Genomic DNA, 18,434 nt, shown 5'->3' on the forward strand with positions numbered 1-18,434 from the left:
TAGATATATTTTATTGGAAATATTATGAAATACAATGTGTATGGCAATGAGCACAGAATCAAATATCTTTTCTAACGAAGAAACGCCTAACGAAGAATTGGGGGCTACGGAGACTACATTTCTCAATTAAACCACTCAGTGCAATTACTTCAAGTCTGTAATGACTAAAGGCATTTTTATACCTTTACTTCTAATGGTAATTATAAAAACATTATGGGAAATTATTTAACCCTGATTAAACCCCAAGTTTAGAGAAGGCGACGGAGACTACACTGCTTTTTCCATTATCCCAGTGAACATTTTCAATGAACGCTGAAAGGTGTCGGTGCCTTAGGTGGGGTTTACATTAGACCGTATCAGCGGATCATCAGATTAACGTTTTTAAAACGATTAGCGTGCACACAGCAACGCCAATACACGGATACGCTCAGCTCCGCAGGCATCCTGCGCTCCAAATCACTCCGCCCTGAACAGTGAGTGCCCTCTGGAGGGTGCGCACTCCGGCCCTGCGCAGCTCACAGAGCGCGCGAGTGAAGTGCACAAGCAGTGCTTCGGGACTGAGCCGCTGTGTGTGTGATTTCAGTGCATATCGGGCATGCGCGTCACTTACCACTTGCAAGTGGAAGGATGGCAAGCCTAAAGACAATCATAACTACACAATGGGCAGTATTTGCTTCAGTATTTGCAGTATTTTCATACTTTTATACTCTTTAATGAAAGGTGATACAAGGCGGAAGTCCGCGCCGTTTTTCAGCAGTCGCGTCACATGACCAACGCCAGCGAATCAGGAAGGTGGATGTCACAGTGACGTTGTCCAATGACGACGCCAGCTAGAGCTCAGCACAGCGTATCCGCGTATTCTCAATGTTTACACAGCACCGGACCACACACGATCTGGATTGAATACGTGGACCCTGGCAGATTCCCGTTTCCCGGCGTTTCCAGGCGTTTTAATGTAAACGGACAGTGCATCCGCGAAGAAAATGAGACAGATACGGTCTAATGTAAACTTGGCCTTACAGTCAACACATTTTTTCTGTGCATTATTCCGGCATATATAGCGATTGTAACTACCAAAATGGATACCATTAAAAGAATCAGTGATTGAATTTTTGGCTTCCTTTTTGAGAACACCGACCAAAAACATCATTTGGCATAATGACGGACACATTATTAAAGAACTGCAAAATATTTGCCAGGTGATAAATGACTCCTTTCTATGCATATATTAAATTAAGCAGAGATACGACATTATCATTTCATATCAATCTTATAGCACAAAATGCACTAGAAGCATGGGATTCTGTATGATGTTATATAGATCAGTGTACAGTGGAACAGTATAACATGCCAAAACAGCCCTAAAATGGACCAAAAAGGCATAAAAAATGAATCAACATGGAAACAAAATGTAAAAAGTGTTCTCTGTGGTGATCCGATGACACGAATGTAAACATATAAGTTTAATACAAGAAACTTGACATATTTTTTTAAATACACCTGCACAACATCTTATTTCTCCAAATGTGACCCTGAGTGAAAAAATGCCGTATATTTACATCAATGAGGAAATTTGTTTGTTTGCTCTGGAAAATAGTCTTAAAAACCAACATTAAAACACAAAACCACCCCATGATAATATTGTTGATGATCCAGGCTGGAAAATCTTGATATATTTTTGCCAGATCTCCCAGCCCAAAATTAACCACATTAAATGGCACTTTATTTAGTTTTACTGGTTTGATGATGACTGGAACTTCCCTTCCCCACATTTATAGCAGTGTAAATGACTAATCTGTGTGCAGGTCATTAAAAGTGCTGTAAGATGTCCTCCTCTTATTAGATTCCCTCACTGACTGAAACTCCTCCACTTCAGGAGCTTTTCACACACACTCCATTAAAGTCCCAGGAAACTTTACATCACCACATTATGGGATGAAGGGAAACAAAAATGCGTTCCAGTTAAACTCCCCCAAACTCTCTGAGTGTTTAATAGATGAGAAACTGAAGAGAGAAACTCGAATATAGAACACACAGCCGATAAACAGCAGCTTTACAGGGAAGATGATTTCAGTTCCGCAGTTTTACTGCTGTTTTTACACGAGCTCAGTCAAATACAACCACATTTCTCTCCAACACAGCACTTACTTTTACTCAGCACTCCATGCTGAGCTTCATTCATCTCACCGCTTCTGCCTGGAGTGGCAGTTTTTCTTTAGTTTTATTATTTTCTCCGAACAGCAACAAAATGGTCCCGAGGCTGAAGGAGAAACACTTTCACTTCTGTAAAACTGATTCACTCCGAGTGAAGTGTCGCTCAGGGAAAAGAATCGACTCTTTGATTCGGCTCTTTGAGATGAATGTAAAAGTGAAAAAGCAAACAGTGAAGTTGAAATGTTTCCTCATTCAGGGAGACTCTAGACGTTTTGCTGTTCTGAAGTGACACTACAAGTCCAGTCCACTTTAATTACCAAGAAACAGAATAAAAGTGCTGTCATTAATGATTGGTTTGGTTTGGCTGTCGCAGCGACAGATCCATGTTCAGCAGCAGCGTCTCATCGGTCTCCTTTGCGGTCGTGAGTCCGGCGATAGCTCACGAGTCCGATTGCCGATCCACAGATTGGTGGACATTTATCACAAGATTAACTTCCAGGTGCTGATATTTGTTCCTTTTGACAATGAGGACACCGTTTATTCTGCATGCGTGAGCAGTGCTTGAAGTGGAAAAAAAGAAGTGCAGGAACCCTGATTTTCTGACAATGCCATCCCGGTCATTCAAATAAGTTCAAATCAAGTTCTTAAAAAAGGCTCCAAAATTGCTTGGGGTCGTCATCTTTGGGAGGATGAGGAGCTTCGCAAGCTGTGTCATCTGCAGACCTCCGCCCATGCGCTAGCCATGACTGGACATACTTCTCAGGGTGGAACAGCTCCAATGGTGGCCCATTTGTTTTGAGAAAGATGAGGTTGGACACTCGATCGATAGCAAGGGCATTCCTTTATGCAGTGAGAATGTCATTCATGGAGCTGAAAGCTCTTTCGCATTCACTGGTGGAAATGGCAATTGTGTGCGTAGCTTTCAGAAGAGGCATGAGGGATTTTGGGGTCCTTGAGGCTCTGATTTCCTTGTACTCTCTGAATCCCTGGATGGTCTCCCTCTTGTTGACTCTGAACATCTCACATAATCACTCAATTTCTGCATCACCATGCTGAATGTCCATTTCCACTGGCCAGGTATCTGGTTGAAGAACCCTCATGTCAGTCATGATTCTGCATTCCTCCTGAGTGCCACGCTGACTGACATGAGAAGAGGTAGGAGCAGCCATCCTAGAAGATAAATTGTCTGCCATGCTGCGGAAGAACTGGGCAGGATTTATCTTCACAATTTTTCCATTTGCATGTAGAGGGACGCTCTGAAATGACTTCTCTCTCTCTGCCTGCAGCACTGCTTGTGTGTAGGGACCAGGGGTTGTCATCATTGATTCAAAAACTCGAATCTGGCGAGAAAGAAGCCTCTCAGCATCGGGCAAGGTGGTTTCGCATTTTTGCAACATCCTCGAGAGATCACTCAATTCTGTTAGTGCGTCATACATAATTCCCAGGTTTGTCACAAAAGAATCAGATGTGAGAACGTTTTCCAGGCCACTGTACTTTGCCCTCTCCTTGGAATCCCTCGAAGAATCTTGAGCAGCCTCGTGGAAGTGTTCCCTGAGAGCCCTGTAGTTTTCCCAAACCGCTCTCACGGTGCGCTCACTGGATGCGACCCAGCGCACGGAAAGGACGCGGCCAATAACAAGAAGGCGCTGCTCAACGCGCTGCGCACAGCTGCTCGGCTCGCGCTGATGTTTTGGCGAAGCGTGATAAAGGCTGTACAGCTTGTCGAAGAAGATCTCAAAGTTGTTCATGGTGCATGGTGAAAATAAAGAAGTGCAGGAATGCAGTTCCGGTGCGTTCCGGCCCACTTCAAGCCCTGTGCGTGAGTCAACAACGTTACAAATATGACGTGACTAAAAGCAGCGTCATGCCTCATTACAATGACCGTCTATTTTAATCTTAGAAATAAAAATGCCTGATAATAAACTCCTTATTAACCTAGCTTGCTTGGTCTTTACAGGGAACTATCAGACTGTGGTCTTGACAGTACGGACCGAGCCCGTACAAAAAGACAGAGGTCTGATATTTTCCCGTAAAGACCTCATGCTCACTTAATAAGTAGTTAATGATGACCAGCTCGCTGTACATTATTCCAACTTATAACACGGCTATAAAGAAATAAACAATTTCACCGTTTCCGTGTTTTGTTGCCTCACATGCAGCAAGTCACACTGAAATACAGGAAACACCCCACAACCTAATTTTGAGTGTTTTGCATTGAGTTCCAATTCGTAAAACGAAGTGAAGAACCAATCCAGAAATATTAAATTTGTTCAATTCTTGCGACCTAGTACAGAAGGAGGAAATGACATGAGAAGAAGAAGAAACCTTTATTTGTCACATGCACACTTCAAGCACAGTGAAATTCATCCTCTGCATTTAACCCATCTGAAGCGGTGAGCACACACACACCCAGAGCACCGGGCAGCCACACTAGAGCGCCCAGGGAGCAGTCAGGGGTTAAGTACCTTGCTCAAGGGCACCTTAGCCCACGTTAACCTAACCGCATGTCTTTGGACTGTGGGGGAAACCGGAGCACCCAGAGGAAACCCACACAGACACAGGGAGAAAATGCAAACTCTGTACAGAAAGGCCCTCGCCGGCCGCTGGGTTTGAACCCAGAACCTTCTTGCTGTGAGGCGACCGTGCCACCCTGAGAACAACAGATTTACATAATAATGAGTCCCAGGGTGGGTTATTAAATAAATAGAAATTACATTTCTATTTCACTTAATTTATTCTCAGCAGTAAGTCAGGTTGTTCACCTCAGATAGTACTTTGTTTGTGATGTTTTGGAAAGTCTGATATTTTTCGATTCAGACTTTATGTTTAACCTCAAACTTTGCATAAAAACTGATCACATGACAGGGAAAGATTTCAGTGTTTCACAAATGCATAGTGTATTGGAGCATGAAATGCATATTGGCAGCAGACGATATATTTTTTAAAAATCTGAAAAATATATCGACTGTATGGCCAAAATTTGTGGATACTTAACCTTCTTCCCCAAACTGTTGGCACAAAGGTAGAAGCACACAATTATTTTAAATATCTTTGTATGTTGTAGCATTAGCCTTCACTGGAACTAAGAGGCCCAAACATATTTTAGTATGACACTGCTCCTGTGCACAAAGTGAGCCCCATGAAGACATGGTTTGCCAAGGTTGGAGTGGAAGAACTTGAGTATCCTGCAGTGAGCCCTGACCTCAACCCCACTGAACATCTTTGGTATGAACTTTAACACTAACTACATCCCAGGTCTCCTCACCGAACATCAGCGTCTGACCTCACTAATGCTCTTGTGGCTGAATAGGAAAATCCCCACAGCTATGCCGCAAAATCCTGTGGAAAGCCTCCCCAGAAGAGTGGAGATTATTATAATAGTAACAGGGGACTAAATGTGGAATGGGATGTTCAAAAAGCACATATGGGCCAGTGTTGTATTCGAGTCACTAAACTTCGAGTCCGAGTCCAGTCTCGACTACCCACTGTTCAAGTCTGAGTCAAGTCCAAGTCATTAAAAAAATTTCATGTCAAGTCCAAGTCAAGTCCACTATTGATCTGAGTTGAGTCTGAATCGAGTCCGAGAACAAGACTCCAACCGCACTATTTAACGGTGGCTGTTTTAGTGCCATTAACATTAGTTTGTTCCTGAACATGACGTATGAACATGTGAATGTGCATTCTCTTTGTCAGGGAGTGCGAAGTATTCTGTTAGAGATAGTTGGGAAATGGATGTAATTGCAGAAGGTGTATTTATTAATACAAGTGAAGACAGGTGAACAATCCAGAACGGCAGGCAAAATCATAAAACAGTGAAACAGGCAAAAGGTCGAGTGAGGCACAAACAGGCTATCATAGAGTTGGCAGAATCAAAGACGAGAAACAGGAAATCAGGGATCAGGAAACTAAACAAGGAAATAAGGCTTGGTAATGTGTCAGCAATGCAACTCAATACTTTGTAAAGTAACCGTGTTTTCACCGTTTTTATATAGGCATGGTGATTGTGCCTTAATCCTGTGCAGGTGTGAGTCGTTTACAGTGCGCATGAGAGTCCGCTTGGCGCGCACGCTGTCCGGAGCGCACCCGAGAGTCTATCTAATGCATGCGCCAAGGCACGCAGGTGTGACACTCTTGCATGAAGTTAGTATAAAAATTAATGTATACAGTGGTGCTTGAAAGTTTTTGAAACCTTTAGAATTTTCTATATTTCTGCATAAATATGACCTAAAACATCATCAGATTTTCACACAAGTCCTAAAAGTAGATAAAGAGAACCAATGAGACAAAAATATTATACTTGGTCATTTATTCCATGATATCATCTTGGATTTAGAGGTATGCGCGGGACAGAATTTTCAGTCCCGCTCCCGCCCGCTCCTGCATTGTGCAGTCCCGCTCCCGCTCGCTCCCGCAAAGAATTATGATTTTCAGTCCCGCTCCCGCCCGCGCCTGCCATATTTTGTCCCGCTCCGGCCCGCAAATCCCGCATGATGCAGACGTTCACGTTATTTCTCACGAAAGTTCTTGTCATTGGCTTGGGGAATTAAACATGCTGAGCTTAGCTGAGCTCTCCACTGACCGATCCTTCACCTAGCGCACGTAGCGAGGGTGCGCGTTGCCAGGCAGCATGCGCAGCTGAGGCTTTACAGAGATACCCAACACACCTACCAAAATCTACAGTGGATATTAACAATATTGTACATTGCACATAGCTTATATGTCACTCCTCACATTTACATTCTAGAAAATACAAGTAGGCCGAGAAGAAATTAATATAATTTAAAGACACAGCGTGATGGTGCCCCGCCCCCTACTTTGAGTGGATTTGAGCATAAATATCTACAGCTCACGTTCAGGGGTGCGTTTCCCAAACAACCAACCACGAGTGAGAACAACTTCCACGAGTGAGAACAACTTCCAAATGTCTGATTTCAGGACTCTTGACTTTTTAACGGTAAATGAACCTCTTTTTAAAGCAGCACTTGCTTCTGAAGCACTGTGAGCTTCACTAGAGGAGCTCTGCTCTTCTGCCATGATCGGAGATCTCAAACACGGAAGAGCGGAAAGGAATCGGAAACGTACGCGAGATTAGACAACATCCGCAAATTTAGGCATCTTAAAATGTTTTTATTAATGCCGAATAAAATATCCAGCACAAATTATACATGATAGACATAAATTAATAATTTATAAATTTTATTTTAAACATGTTTTTAGTTAGCGGGACTGCAGCTTATCACCTCTCCCGCCCGCTCCCGCATTGTGCACTCCCCCTCCCGCCCACGCCCGCAATGAGCTTTCAAAATTTGTCCCGCACTGCAGTGCTTTGCGTCGGGTCCCGCGGGAGTGCAGGGCTCTACTTGGAATTAAAAAATTCAGCACCAGGTCATGATGGCATAAAGAGCATTTTAATCAAAGAAACTATTCGTTATATCATTCAACTTTTAACCCACATTCCTTCCTTAATTGTTACAATCTGGAGTTGTTCCCCTTGATCTCAAAATTGCAAAAGTTATTCCTATTTTCAAAACAGGTGATGGCAAGGACTTCGGTAATTATTGACCTATATCCATCATGCCCTGCATTTCTAAAATTTTGGAGAAATTAGTTTATTCAAAAATACCTAAACATTTAGCTGAAAATAACATCCTATATGCACACCAATATGGATTTCGAAAAAAATACTCAACAGAGCATGCGTTACTTCAGCGAACAAACATTATTTCAACCACCATGGATGAAAGAAAGTTTGTCCTTGGGGTCATTTTAGACTTAAGTAAAGCTTTCGAAACTGTCAACCACAGTATTTTGATTTCCAAATTAAATAGATATGGAGTACAGGATATTGCCCTAATGTGGTTTAAAAATTACTTAACAAACAGGGAACAATATGTATCTCTAAATGGATACTCTTTCACCAAATCCAGAATCATACACAGAGTTCCTCAGGGTTCAATTCTTGGCCCTTTATTATTTTTGATTTATATAAATGATTTAGCCAAATCTTGCAAACATCTTCTTCCCATATTATTTGCTGATGACAATCTTATTGCAACACATAATGACTTCAATCATTTGATTAATAGTGTGAATGATCTCATCTCATTATCTGTAGCCGCTTTATCCTGTTCTACAGGGTCGCAGGCAAGCTGGAGCCTATCCCAGCTGACTACGGGCGAAAGGCGGGGTACACCCTGGACAAGTCGCCAGGTCATCACAGGGCTGACACATAGACACAGACAACCATTCACACTCACATTCACACCTACGCTCAATTTAGAGTCACCAGTTAACCTAACCTGCATGTCTTTGGACTGTGGGGGAAACCGGAGCACCCGGAGGAAACCCACATGGGGAGAACATGCAAACTCCGCACAGAAAGCCCCTCGCCGGCCACGGGGCTCGAACCCGGACCTTCTTGCTGTGAGGCGACAGTGCTAACCACTACACCACCATGCCACCCAGTGTGAATGATGAATTATCTAATGTTTCTAAATGGTTCCAACTCAATAAATTAACACTTAATGTAAAGAAATGCAACTTTGTGATCTTTTGCAACACAAATAAGTCTTACCCAAAAGAGCTAGCTAAATTATATATTAATGATTCTGAAATATTGCAAGTAAAAGGTACTAAATTTCTGGGAATTATAGTTTATGAAAGACTTAAGTGGTCAAATCATATCGACCTTGTTTGCAAAAGGTCTACAAAGATGCTGGGCATATTAAGAAAGGTCTGTCCATTAATACATCCCTCAGCCCACCTAATTCTGTACTACAGTTTCTTGTTTCCTTATATGAATTACTGCAATATTGTTTGGGCAGCCTCTTACCCTACTCATCTTAACAAATTATGTATTATTCAGAAGAAGTTCCGAAAGTTCATTTCATATTCTAACAGATATACTCCATCTGCACCACTTTTTGAAAAATATTCTTTATTGCCAATTCAAAAACTGAATATGTACCAAATATGTTTATTCATTCACAAGTTTATTTACAAAAACCAAGATCTCCCTGACACGTTCCAAAATTTCTTCATCTACACATCAGATGTCCATTCATATCGCACAAGATATAGTAATAATAATAATCTATACTTACCCTTTTCTAGTACATCACACCATCAATTCAACATATCTTATAGAGACCCTAAGCTATGGAATGAACTACCTCTCCCATTAAGATCCATATCTTCCCTCTCACTCTTCAAAAAGCAGCTTAAAATACCTACATTTTACCTTTTCATGAATCTTCCAGTCATCGCATCTACTCTCTGCCCTCTCCATTGCCTCACTTCTTCACTTTTATTCATTTTTTTTGTTTTTTGTGTGTCCTTTTTCCATGATTATTATCCCTCCTTGATGTTTCTTTTCATTATGTACCTTGTCTCCATATTATTCACTTACATTGCTTTCTTTTGTATCTTGTTTCTATATTTTCCCTTTTACAGTGACTATTTTGTACATTGTCTCCTTATGTTTTAAAGTTCATTTGTTAGCCATCATCATAATGATTGATGCTGATTATTGATAGGGGTGGAACTCTTGTACAAGCCCTTCGGGCTTCGTTCCCTCCTTGCACCATTATTCTTATGAGTGCTAAATAAATAAACCTAAACCTATTTATTGAGGAAAATGATCCAATATTACATATCTGTGAGTGGCAAAAGTATGTGAACCTTTGCTTTTAGTATCTGGTGTGACCCCCTTGTGCAGCAATAACTGCAACTAAACGTTTCCGGTAACTGTTGATCAGTCCTGCACACCGGCTTGGAGGAATTTTAGCCCGTTCCTCCGTACAGAACAGCTTCAACTCTGGGATATTGGTGGGTTTCCTCACATGAACTGCTCACTTCAGGTCCTTCCACAACATTTTGATTGGATTAAGGTCAGGACTTTGACTTGGCCATTCCAAAACATTAACTTTATTCTTCTCGAACCATTCTTTGGAAGAACAACTTGTGGTCATTGTCTTGCTGCATGACCCACCTTCTCTTGAGATTCAGTTCATGGACAGATGTCCTGACATTTTCCTTTAGAATTTGCTGGTATAATTAAGAATTCATTGTTCCCTCAATGATGACAAGCCGTCCTGGCCCAGATGCAACAAAACAGGCCCAAACCATGATACAACCACCACCATGGTTCACAGATGGGATAAGGTTCTTATGCTGGAATGCAGTGTTTTTCTTTCTCCAAACATAACGCTTCTCATTTAAACCAAAAAGTTCTATTTTGGTCTCATCTGTCCGCAAAACATTTTTCCAATAGCATTCTGGGTTGTCCACGTGATCTTTAGCAAACTGCAGATGAGCAGCAATGTTCTTTTTGGGGAGCAGTGGCTTTCTCCTTGCAACCCTGCCATGCACACCACTGTTGTTAAGTGTTCTCCTGATGGTGGACTCATGACCATTAACATTAGCCAATGTGAGAAAGGCCTTCAGTTGCTTAGAAGTTACCCTGGGGTCCTTTGTGACCTCGCTGACTATTACATGCCTTACTCTTGGAGGGATCTTTGTTGGTCGACCACTCCTGGGGAGGGTAACAATGGTCTTGAGCTTCCTCCATTTGTACACAATCTGTCTAACTGTGGATTGGTGGAGTCCAAACTCTTTAGAGATGGTTTTGTAACCTTTTCCAGCCTGATGAGCATCAACAATGCTTTTTCTGAGGTCCTCAGAAATCTCCTTTGTTTGTGCATTGATACACTTCCACAAACATGTGTTGTGAAGATCAGACTTTGATAGATCCCTGTTCTTTAAATAAAACAGGGTGCCCACTCACACCCGATTGTCATCCCACTGATTGAAAACACCTGACTCTAATTTCACCTTCAAATTAACTGCTAATCCTAGAGCAGGGGTCTTCAATCCTATCCGCAAAGGGCCGGTGTAGCTGCAGGCTTTCATTACAGCCAAATTGGAGGCTCACTTGATTGTTGATTGGAGACGAGGGTGAAATGATTAAACAAGTGAAATCAGGTGTAGCTCCTGCTTGGTTGGAATGAAAGCCTGCAGCCACACTGGCCCTTTGCGGATAGGATTGAAGACCCCTGTCCTAGAGGTTCACATACTTTTGCCACTCATAGATATGTAATATTGGATCATTTTCCTCAATAAATAAATGGCCAAGTATAATATTTTTGTCTCATTTGTTTAACTGGGTTCTCTTTATCTACTTTTAGGACTTGTGTGAAAATCTGATGATGTTTTAGATCATATTTATGCAGAAATATAGAAAATTCTAAAGGGTTCACAAACTTTCAAGCACCACTGTAAATATCTTTTGCCAAATTATTAGGGCATGTTACAAAAAATAAAGAAAAAATCAGAGCCCTCTTCTCCAGTTTACGAGTCCAAATGCAGTTAATGCATGAGTCTGAGTTCAAGTCCGAGTCATCAGTGCTCAAGTCCAAGTCAAGTCACAAGTCCTTAAAATTAGGGCACAAGTCAGACTTGAGTACTACAAGCCTGATATGGGCATAATGGTCTGGTGTTCACATATATGCAGTTTGAAATATTGTCTATGTGGACTTCCTGTCTCCAGGTTCCCATCGGTTGCCTCTAGGTTCTCTAGTTTCCTCTGATCAGCTGCAAAACCACCGTTCCCCTACAGGCAACACCTCCCTCAGCCAACACACAGTTTAGACAAAGTTATCTCTGACCCAGCTTTTGGTGATCTTTTCAAAGCTGCAACCAATAAGATGAGGCCTCATACAGTATGTGACACAGCAAAAAACAAGTATTTTCTCCATCTTCTCCAAACAATGACTTCTCTAAAGCCAGAACCTTTTTTTTATTCATATGCATGCTAGATTGACACATGTAGAATGGACTCGATCTGTGAATGATCCATGTTTCAAACATGCTTTGAATAAGTAGAACCACTTAACCTTTACTTTAAACTTATTATTTATACAGTAAATTCACGGTGAGCAAAGTGCAAAACACTGATTATCCATAGCCACTCTAACTGTGAGTGTGTGTGGGCATGGTCCCTTGAAATTATGGCTCTGAGTAATAACTATTGTTAACGTAAAAAGAAAAGGTTTGACCGGCGTTTGTTAAACTGTTTGTTTGTTCCTGTATAATAGTACATGTCTAACGGACAGTTAAGTGCCACTGCATTTTGAGTCTAGTGTTTGCATTCTCCATTTTGAAACCCGCCTTCCTCTCTCTCTCCCTCTCTACACGCTGTTTGCACTGATATTGGAGATGCTTTAATCTCATTGTACATGTGTATAGTGACAGTAAAGGCATTCTATTCTATTCTAATATGTAAGACGCTCTTGCTCTTTTTTTTTGTTTTTAGGAGTTCTAACAGCAAAAAGCGACCATTATCACTTATGTTTGAGATAAAATTGAGCAATGTCATCGTGTACCATCAGCAAATAACCACTAACTATAAATAATGAAAGTACAGCACCAATGAACAAATCTGCACCAGACTCACTCATCATATTACAAATATTTCAATACGAACATATCAAAAGCACTAACACTTTGTTCTTAGCATTAAAATAAATCACATTGTGATATTAACCAAATCCTGGCTGTAACCAGGATTTTTCAAATACCGAGGTCAAACATTGCAATACATCTTATTTGCAAAAAAAAAATAAAAAATGTCCTAATATGGTGACTTTTCATACATTTTGGAAACGAGTCAAAATCACAAGCCCAACAAGATGAACATGTAGGTGAACATGCTTATTTTAACAATTTCAAAACTGCACGATCACAAAAGTATTGTGTGTGTGTGTGTGTGTGTGTGTGTGTGTGTGTGTGTGTGTGTGTGTGTGAGTGAGTGTGGGTGAGTGAGTGAGAGAGTGAGTGTGTGTATGAGAGTGAGTGAGAGTTTGAGTGAGTGATGGAGTGTGAGTGAGTGAGTGAGTGAGTGAGTGAGTGAGTGAGTGTGAGTGAGTGAGTGAGTGAGTGATGGAGTGTGAGTGAGAGAGAGAGTGTGAGTGAGTGAGTGAGTGAGTGAGTGAGTGATGGAGTGTGAGTGAGTGAGTGAGTGAGTGAGTGAGTGAGTGAGTGAGTGAGTGAGTGAGTGATGGAGAGTGAGTGAGTGAGTGAGTGAGTGAGTGAGTGAGTGATGGAGTGTGAGTGAGTGAGTGAGTGAGTGATGGAGTGTGAGTGAGTGAGTGAGTGAGTGAGTGAGTGAGTGAGTGATGGAGAGTGAGTGAGTGAGTGACAACACAATCTAGCCGAGCCTGAATGGACTTCACTTGCTTTTTAAAAAATATCTGCCCTTTTCAATAGCAAAATACGAGACGGTTATTGGACAAAACCGACTAAAACGCTCCATTCGGAGACTGAGCCTCACTGGAGATGGAAGTCAATAAGAGGGGCGGGACAAGACTTCCCGAGAGGAGGCTCATCTCCAGCTGGTGATCGGAGGAGGAGCTGTGAACGCGGCTGGGCTCTTCATGATTGACAGAAAGCAGTCAGAGGTGGTGCATCATCTCATCTCATTATCTCTAGCCGCTTTATCCTTTATCCTGTCCTACAGGGTCGCAGGCAAGCTGGAACCTATCCCAGCTGACTACGGGCGAAAGGCGGGGTACACCCTGGACAAGTCGCCAGGTCATCACAGGGCTGACACATCGACACAGACAACCATTCACACTCACATTCACACCTACGCTCAAACCTAACCTGCATGTCTTTGGACTGTGGGGGAAACCGGAGCACCCGGAGGAAACCCACACGGACACGGGGAGAACATGCAAACTCCACACAGAAAGGCCCTCGCCGGCCCCGGGGCTCGAACCCAGGACCTTCTTGCTGTGAGGCGACAGCGCTAACCACTACACCACCGTGCCGCCCATGGTGCATCATGTTGTAAATAAAATGTGAACATAAGTTTGCTACCCGTTTTCATTTCCGTTCGAAAATACAACCAATGATCAAAACAATAGTGTCTTGTGTTCACGTTAGGCAAGGCAAGTTTATTTATATAGCAGATTTCATACACAGTGGCAGTTCAATGTGCTTTACAGAAGTAAAAGCAAAACAGTAAGCAATAGAAAATAAAATTACATAAAATAAATGGGGAAGAAAAATAATAAGAATTAAACAATAGTAGAAATAAAATAATAAAATGAAATAAAAGTTCAATTAAAAAAAAGCCTATAGTCTGGTAAGTTAGCAAAATAGCTCAAGTCTCGTCAGCACCCAATAACTTCATAAACAACAGGTCACGACTGTCCAGCCTTTTCTGATCTGAAACGCACCAAATCAAATCGAGAGAGAGAATAAAAGAGTTTGTGCCGCCTGGAAAACGAAAATCCTATCTAGCTAAGTGGCTTCGACTGTTGTTGCTTGAAATGCTAATTAAAATTGCACTGTTAATGATCATAAGCATTCCGGCACATAACTGTCAGTGACTGGCAAAATTAACTCCCCTTCTTCCCTCTTTCTTTTTCTCTCACTTGCTGACTTTCCAGAGCTGAGTTTGGTTTGTTTTAGTGTAGTAGACTTCTTCATCTTATGTCAATTTTCAGATTCCATGACTAATTGACAAACTGGCTGGCTGCGGAGTCGGACCTTGATGAGAACACTTCTCAGCTCTTGTATATCCCGCGGTGCTTAGCTGACTATCGCGAGGCTGCCTAAGATGAAATGTTTCCAATGTCAGATATTTCAGCTTCGTTTAAAAATGATTATGTGGACTTTATTTTTAGACAAACAAATGAGAACAGGGGGATGCAAGCTGAATTTAGAATTTTCCACCGATCAAAGTCAGAACGATTTTCATCATATATATTAATTTCACATTGAGTGAAAAAAAAAATACCGTGGGAAAAAAATGCCGAGGACATGACCTCGGTGTCCTCAATGGTAGTTACGGCCCTGATTGTGACATCTTTTTTATATCGATTATGTACCCCTGACATTTGTATTACAAATGCTGTGCGAAATTAAGTAAAATTAAGCTTACTTTGTCTTGTTCTTTCAAATACTTCCTACACTCTAAAAAATAAAGGTGCTTCAGTGGTTCTTCAAATCTCTGGATGGTTCCATGGAGAGTCAAAACTCTGTGATGAACCATTACATTATACGAAAGGTTCTTCACATTGGAAATGGTTCTTCAGATCCTGGCATTCTCTTCCCATTTGCTGGTCAATGTACATAGGCTATGTTTACACAAATCTGTCTTCACTGCTCAAACAAATGGTTTAAATGGTTCTTTAAAGAACTGTTGCATGAACGGTTCTTTGAAGCCCTGAAAAAGGTTCTTCTATGGCATCGCCCTGAAGAACCGGTACTGGCCCCATTATTTTTTAGAATGTAGGATTGTTATATGTGTCAAAATCAATTTGCATGCCTGTTTCTGTTGAGGCTTGGAAGAAGTTTATGGAATCAATTTTGTGCCAAAATGTTCATACAATAGTTTTGAAATATCAAACAAAAACGACAAATCAAAAGACAAAAAAAGAAAAAGAAAAGTCAATTTTTTTTTAGACTGGCAAACAAATTATTCGTGTAATCGTGCAAAATATCAGTCTATTACTCTTCAGAAACCTTTTATTTTTGTTCCGCGTCTTTCTCAGTTTTGTTTGATGTAATTTATTTTGGTTGCGATTTTGCTGCAGTTTTGGCACAAACTTCCCATGTGGGCGGGCTGTCCAGGGATGCATTCCCATTGGCTAACTTGTGTTTGACTGACAGCTGCGCTCAGCCATTCCCTACTCGGATTCTGGCGGACTGTTTGACGAGTGACCGATCCATTGACGGTAAACAAGGATGGAGTGGACTTCAGTGGCGACTATGATACTGAATTTACACTTTGTTGAATTAATTCAGTATCATAGTCGCCACTGAAGTCCACTCGATCCTTGTTTACCGTCAATGGATCGCTCACTCGGCAAACAGTCCGCCAGAATCCGAGTAGGGAATGGCTGAGCGCAGCTGTCAGTCAAACACAAGTTAGCCAATGGGAATGCATCCCTGGACAGCCCGCCCACACGGGAAGTTTGTGCCAAAACTGCAGCAAAAAGTCAGGGAGCGCAAACGAGAAAGCTGGAATCGCAACCAAAATAAATTACATCAAACAAAACTGAGAAAGACGCGGAACAAAAATAAAAGGTTTCTGAAGAGTAATAGACTGATATTTTGCACGATTACACGAATAATTTGTTTGCCAGTCTAAAAAAAATAACTTTTTTTTCTTTTTTTGTCTTTTGATTTGTCGTTTTTGTTTGATATTTCAAAAGTATTGTATGAACATTTTGGCACAAAATTGATTCCATACTGCCGAACGACTGGTTATGTATTCAATAGCAATGACAACTTTTTGAGCGCGGCAGCGCGGCGCCTAATGACACTTGTTGAAATACCCGAGTTCCAAGGGGGGCCCCCTAATGCACAACAGCGCCACCCTACATGCTTTGGCCGAAAAGTGCAATGACAGTCTGTTGTCAAACCCCTGACTGTCCGTCCGGTCAAGTGGTCGCAGAGCTCCGCGGCAAAAAAAAAAAAAAAGCGAAATTACCCCTCAGGGAGCCAGAAGAGAAAGAAGAAAAGGGAAGAGGAAGACAGAAAAAAACAAGACACTGGTAAGTGAGAATGTACACTCAAAGAAATGAAACATGCATGTTGCTGGAGTTAAATAACTAGTTCATGTTAAATTTATTAAATATTGTCGTGTTTAACGATTAAATGAAGTGGGTTTTGTTTTAATAACCTAACAGTATTGTTTTTATGATTATTAGACCTTATTGAGTTGGATTTATGTAATACAGTTGATTAAACTGCATTAAGGTTGTCCCAATGCGCTCTCCGTACTTTCCTGCACGCGCTCAGTAAGGCGGACCGGGGGAGCAGCGGCCGTTTGTGTAGAAATGCAGCGCCTGGTTCAACTGCATGAAAGTTGTCATTTAACCCAATTGATACCACATTGATACTGACGACTTAAGTCTTGAGCTTGTTTTGGGCTGTTACACACTTTGTTTGCATTGGTAATGCTGCCAGATGTTTTCTGTTTATAGACAGCCTAAGGTTTTTTTATGCACTTAAAGATGCCCGTGCACTTTACAACAAAGGCAAAGGCTTTTTTTTTTCTTTAAAATAACTTGAATCACCTTTCTATTTTTTTTGACATTGTAATCTGCCAAATGTTTAGTTTTTCAAATTGAAAGATGGACTTGGGCAAACAAATAAAACTGAGTTAAATAGTTATTTTGTGTTGTGTACAGTACTTTAAGTAGATTAGATTAGATTACATTACATTACATTAGATTCAACTTTATTGTCATTCTCACTCACTCACTCACTCACTCACTCACTATCCGTTTACGTCATTATGTTCCACTTGGGGGCGGGTATGACGTTGCATGTGAGTATTCACAGCCTTCTTCTAGGCAACCCGGTCAGTGGCCACTTCCGGGGACAGATGGAATGTCTTCAGGTCGTCAGCGACCACCTTGGCCCACGTCTTCCTGGGTCTGCCTCTTCTCCTGGTGCCAGCGACCTCCAACTTTTCAATGGCTGATATTGGGCCAGATGCTCTTTTGGTGTGGCCAAACCACCGAAGCCGTCCACGGCGAAGTGCGGCTTCAAGGGGGACAATTTCAAGTTTGTCCCAGATACTTGGGCTGGTTTCATCATTGGGGTTCAGGCCACACATCCACCTCAACATAGCCCGCTCATTCCTTTCAAGTCTTGACAGGTCAACCATTTTAGGGGCCCAGCACTCACTTGCGTAGAGCAGGGCACCCCTGACACAGCTACCATAGACTCTACCCCTTGTTCTGAGTGATAAACTCTTGCATGTCAGCAAAGGGAGCAGCTCCCTGAACTTTCCCCAAGCAGCTCTTACTCTTGCTATTATGGCAGCTTCACAGCCACCACCAGCACAGATGGTATCGCCAAGATAACGGAAGGAATCTACTACTTCAAGGTGTTGCTCGTTCACCATAACATAATCACATGGTCTGCTATTGACCAGTATAAATACAGGGTAACGAAATGCAGTTAGCATCTAATCAGAAGTGCAAATACCAGAAATGCAGTATAATACAAATAAATACAGTATTTGCAGATAAGCAATATGTATAGATGAATGCAGCTATGTACAGCTAGTGTAAATGAGACGGTTATAGTGAGTAGAGAATGTACAGATAAATAAATAAATAAATAAATAGGATGTTCAGTAGTTCTGTGCAGTATATGTACGGTAGTTAAGGGAGAAGTAACTACAGGTAGATATTGTTGGAACAAATGCAGACAGTACAGAATGCAGAAATATAAATTAAACACAAGTTTATTAAATA

General features: G+C 41.5%; 1 protein-coding gene across 4 annotated transcripts in view; it reads right to left on the bottom strand.

Annotated features, from left to right (window-relative positions):
- Window positions 1-18,434, bottom strand: part of LOC132870554 (NACHT, LRR and PYD domains-containing protein 3-like) — a 524,974-nt gene that overhangs the window by 84,658 nt on the left and 421,882 nt on the right. For 3 of the 4 annotated variants that reach the window (XM_060904235.1, XM_060904236.1, XM_060904232.1), the window contains exon 1: window positions 2,149-2,267. The exons of the other annotated variant lie outside the window; for it this stretch is intronic. The gene's annotated coding sequence lies outside the window, so the exon portion shown is untranslated. Of the gene's footprint in view, window positions 1-2,148; window positions 2,268-18,434 lie in introns of those variants that run through there. 4 annotated transcript variants of the gene reach the window in all.

Source organism: Neoarius graeffei, chromosome 22 (genome assembly GCF_027579695.1).
Source record: "Neoarius graeffei isolate fNeoGra1 chromosome 22, fNeoGra1.pri, whole genome shotgun sequence".
In the NCBI taxonomy this organism is placed as follows: Eukaryota; Metazoa; Chordata; class Actinopteri; order Siluriformes; family Ariidae; genus Neoarius; species Neoarius graeffei.